This window comes from Sapajus apella, unplaced genomic scaffold (assembly GCF_009761245.1).
Source record: "Sapajus apella isolate SASKATOON/1434 unplaced genomic scaffold, GSC_monkey_1.0 scaffold1626, whole genome shotgun sequence".
In the NCBI taxonomy this organism is placed as follows: Eukaryota; Metazoa; Chordata; class Mammalia; order Primates; family Cebidae; genus Sapajus; species Sapajus apella.
The window spans coordinates 8,634-13,521 of NW_022438552.1; the positions used below are offsets into that span (position 1 = coordinate 8,634).

Genomic DNA, 4,888 nt, shown 5'->3' on the forward strand with positions numbered 1-4,888 from the left:
AATACTCTTCATCTAATACCCTATGTGTAGTACCCTATGTCTAATACTCGACGTCAAATATCCTACGACTAATACCCGACGTCTAATACCCTATACCTAATACTCTTCATCTAATACCCTACATGTAGTACCCTATGTCTAATACCCTATGTCTAATACCCGACGTCTAATATCCTACATCTAATACCTGATGTCTAATACCCGACGTCTAATACCCTACGTCTAATATCCTACCTCTAATATCCTATATCTAATACCTTTTGTATGCATTTGGTTTTTCAGTATCTAGTGAACAATTCTTTAAGTCCATTCCTTCAAAATTACAGGAAGCTTCTGCCTGCCAACTGTGTCCCTGCTGGTACTGAAATTGGTCCCAGAAAGGTCCTAGGGAAATGTGGTAATTTGGGCTTGGTTTGGTCATATCCTTGACCTTGACTGTTGTGATGAGTTTCTGGTCAGTGACACCAGTGACCCATGCCACACTATGGCTCATCATCAGTCAAACAGGCACTTGTGATGGGTTATGTTGACGTCAGTGCCTTGGGGGACCATTTGCCTGTTGGACTTGATCATATAACGTTAGTGGGGACCAGGAGCAGTGTGGCACACGGCAGTGTTGGAGCTTCCAGAAAGAGGATGATGACTTCCACTTCTGGTTCTAAAGGGGCAATAGGGGCTGGAATCACCCTCCCATTATAAAAAACTAGAAAGCCAAAACACAGTTTGTGGATTTAGACAACAGGCCAAGCAGGACTGTGGCCCCAAGAAAATGGAAGCTGACGGGCAAGCCCTATGCTCACCCCCTGACTTTTGTCTGGAGGTGGCTTCCTGACCTCCACACAGGGCGGAGGAGGCAAAGGGGCTCAGCAGGTTAAATGCCAGATAAGGAGAAGGTGGAAAGCAATACAGGTAAGACTGGCAACAAAGACAACAGCAAATGGACAAGCTGTGGAGAAAAGCCGTGACACCAAAGGTGTTTTATTTAAGATCCATAAAATGGAATAAGCTTAGCTGGACTGCTTAAGAAAACAAAAAGTACTTGAGCTCAGGAGTTCCAGACCAGCCTGGGTGACATAGCAAAACCCCAACTCCACAAAAAATACACAGACACACACACACACACACACAAGTTGTCTGGGCATAGTGGTGCATGCCTGTGTTCCCAGCTACTCAAGAGAGGGAGGCTGAGGTAGGAGACTGGCTTGAGTCTGGGAGGTCGCACCACTGCACTGCAGCCTGGGTGACAGAGCAAGACTCGGTCTCAAAAAAAGAAGAAAAGAGAAAAGAGGATCTGCAAATCACCTAGTGTATTGCTAACAAAAGCAGAGACACCACCCCAAGCACCTGAACGGTAAAGGTGGAATATAGAAATAACTGTTTGCCAATGAGCTTGACACTTTGGATGAAATGGTCAAATTCTTTGAAAGACACAATGAAAACACGAACAGTTCTCAATATGAAAACACTGAGCTCACAATTTAACACTTTTCTCCCAAATAAGTATCTAGTTTCAAATTGCTTCACTGGCGAATCTATAAGATGGATGAAAAATAAATGACTCCAACCCTGCAAAACCCTTTTAGAAGATAAGAGTGAGGAACACTCCAGTTCATTTTAGGAGGACAGCATTAATCTAATCATCTAATATACAAGCTGGACAAAGACGTCGTAAGGACAAAAAAACTACAGACCAATATTCTCATGAATGTCGGCTCAAAACGCTTCCCAAAATATGAGGAAGAATTCAAAGCCATTTGAGTTTATCTTAGAATGATAAAGGGTTTGTAAGCTGCAGCTCGGGTTTGCTTTTTTTTTTAATGGGAGGGAATTTTTATCAGCTGAATTGTTTGGACTTTTTTCTGCTTTTTCTTCTTTTTCTTTTTTCTTATTTATTGATTTATTTTACCAGGGGAAAGCGTGAACGCAGTCCCCCACTACCACAAATTATGCAGTCTGGTTTCCCACATTTGGGGAAATCACAGGGGTCAGCACATCCAGGGTACAATGGATAAGCCTCGCCCTGGGAAAACCACCCTCGTGATCATGGTATCTCCCCTGCCAGGTAAGTATTCTGCTTTTTCTTCTGGAAATTTTGTATAGATGAAGACTATGTCTCTGCATTTTTGTGCGTAAAAACGACAAGATGGAGTGGTTTAAAAGATGCCAGTTTATGAGCTTCTTTGTCGGGCGGTCTTGCAAAGAGCAGGTGGCAGGGGGCACAGTGAGAGGAGAGGTTTTTTTGTCCTTCAACCTTTCGATTTTTTTGTCTTGCAAAATACCCAATTCCCCCCTTGTTTTCCTTTACTGCATTTTTTTCCAAAGAAGACTTCTGTCTTCCTCTTGAGCCTTTCAAAGCTTCCTAGAGTCCCCCTCATATCTAGCCATTGCGCTGATCTACCGGCTAGTCAGAAAAAGAGTCAAACTCTAAAATACTTGAAGAGATTTATTCTGAGTCAATTATGAATAACCAATGGCCTGTGACAGCCCCAGGAGATCCTGAGAACATGTGCCCAAGGTGTTTGGGGTGCAGCTTGGTTTTATAAGTTTTAGAGACACAAGATGAGAACACATGGACTCAGGGAGAGGAACATCACACACGGCGGTCTGTTGGGGGGAAACGGGAGGGACAGTGCGGGGTGGGGAGTTGGGGATAGATAGCATGGGGAGAAACGCCAGGGAGGAAGGCAGCAAATCACGCTGCCACGTGTGTGCCCATGCGACAATCTTGCGTGTTCTTCACAGGTACCCCAAAACCTAAAATGCAATAAGAAAAAAAAGAAAGAAAAAAGACCTCAATCAGTACATGTTAGATGTTCATTGGTTCACTCTGGAAAGGCGGGACAACGCCAAGCGGGGGGCTTCCAGATCGTAGGTGGATTCAAAGGTTTTCTAACTGGCAACTGGTTAAGACAGTTATTGTCTAAAGACCTGGGATCAACAAGCAGGGATACCCGGGATACGGTAGAGGGTCAAATGCTCTGATTTCTCTCTGGCCTGCTATCTCACATTGGTATCTTTTGGCTACAAAGTGTCCGTTTTCTCAGCCTTAAGCTCTCCGTTTTAATGCGAATGCTGGTCAGCTGTGCCTGAATTCCAACGGGACGAAGGTATGAGCCATGTCTGACCACCTTTCTCCATGGCCTCCACGCACGTTTCAGGCTTCCTGTAGGATGAATGCCCTTCCATTTAGCTGGTTGGGGGACTTAGCGTTTTATTTTTGCTTTATATTCTCCTCCTCTGACCAAGATTTGACAGAGGCAACATCAATGACCACCAAAGTTTTATTGTGTCCCATCGTGTTGCTGGGGTGTTATGGTTGCCTGCCATGGGTCCATCCTGACCCTCAGTGGGAGCCCTGTGGCCGAGAGACTTAGAGCCAACCTAAACATTCTAGGCCAGACGGGAATGGAGGTACGCAGGCATTCATCAACCCTTACAATCCCACCAAGTTTTATAAATGTGCGTATGTGTATATATAAATTTATATATATAATATGTATGTATGAAAACACTGAGCTCACAGTTTAACACTTTTCTCTCCAATAAGTATCTAGTATGTATATGTATAAATATATATATAAATTTATATTTACACACACATATATACATACACACATTATATATGTTTATATAAATTTATATATATACATATGTATATTTGTGTGTATATACATATATACATACATATATATGTATATGTGTATATATACACACACACAAACATATACATATGTATATATATAAATTTATGCATATAAATTATAAATATATAAACATATGTATACATATAAATGTATAAATATATAAACATGTATATATGTGTGTATATGTACACACACACACAAATATATACATATGTATGCATATACATTTTTGCAGCTATATCTACCTGCATAAATCTCATAACTGGGAGTATCATACCCAGGAGGCTTTGTCATGAGGTACCTTTATATCTTCTGAGTCATTTTCTTTGAATCCTACGGGAAGCAGTGAATTCTTTATGGTTGAGATGGTGAAAACGGCCCACATCATAACCCAGGAGGCAGTCCCTTTTTCTGTCGGCTGTTTAGGCATCTCTGTGCCCACCCTTGATTTGGAGGGTCTGAACAAATTCTTTCCCCCAAAACCGGCCCTTCCAATCTCACATGCCTGCCTCTTCTGCGACAGTTCCTGGGCCTGGAGGAAGGGCGTCTGCGGTGAGAAACGGATGGGCCCAGTGGGACACCGAACGAGGGAGTGTCCCGTCTCTGTTTTTCAGAATACCATATTCTGGTTTCCTCAGAAGTAAGATGAGGAGAGATAAACAACATTAATAATTTGACAATCAAAAGAGAATGTGTGAGTCAGAAGAGAAGAAGGAATCTATTCCATTAAGGCACTGACTAAAAGCATCGTGAAGAAAGTTACAACCTGGTCCATCTTTAGGGGGTTATTACAGCCAAGAAATAATTCATGATTCAATCCACACCGAAAACAAAACCAGGGCTGGAATCCAGTAGCGGGTGTATTAGAGTTTTCCTCTGTAACAATTCCCCTGTCTCTAGCCCTCCTTTTCCACTAGAGGGAAATTACAATGAGACCAATTTGCGTTCAGAACAAGGCTTCTTATATTCCCTGATTACTTGCATGAAGTGCATTGGCCATGCAGGCTCCTTTCAAGTTGACTTTGCAGGAACTTTACCTAAAAATACATTATTCTAGTGAAAGCCTTGGTAAAATAACAAGGGTCTCCAAAAAAATACACTCTTACTAAACCTATGTCAACAGTTATATGCCATAAAATCAGAATATTCACTAATAGTTTCTGAATTTTGAAGAATTCATTTAGGGAGAAAGTTACCGTTGCTCACAAAAACTTACTTTACCCAATTGCTCTAAACTGTAAATA

At 41.9% G+C, this 4,888-nt stretch overlaps 1 non-coding gene across 1 annotated transcript; it reads right to left on the reverse strand.

Moving 5' to 3' along the window:
* Positions 1–1,906: 1,906 nt before the first annotated feature.
* LOC116546894 lies at positions 1,907–2,070 on the reverse strand. The gene has a single exon (XR_004266879.1). It is a non-coding gene; the product is annotated as a U1 spliceosomal RNA (small nuclear RNA).
* Between the last annotated feature and the right edge of the window lie 2,818 nt (positions 2,071–4,888).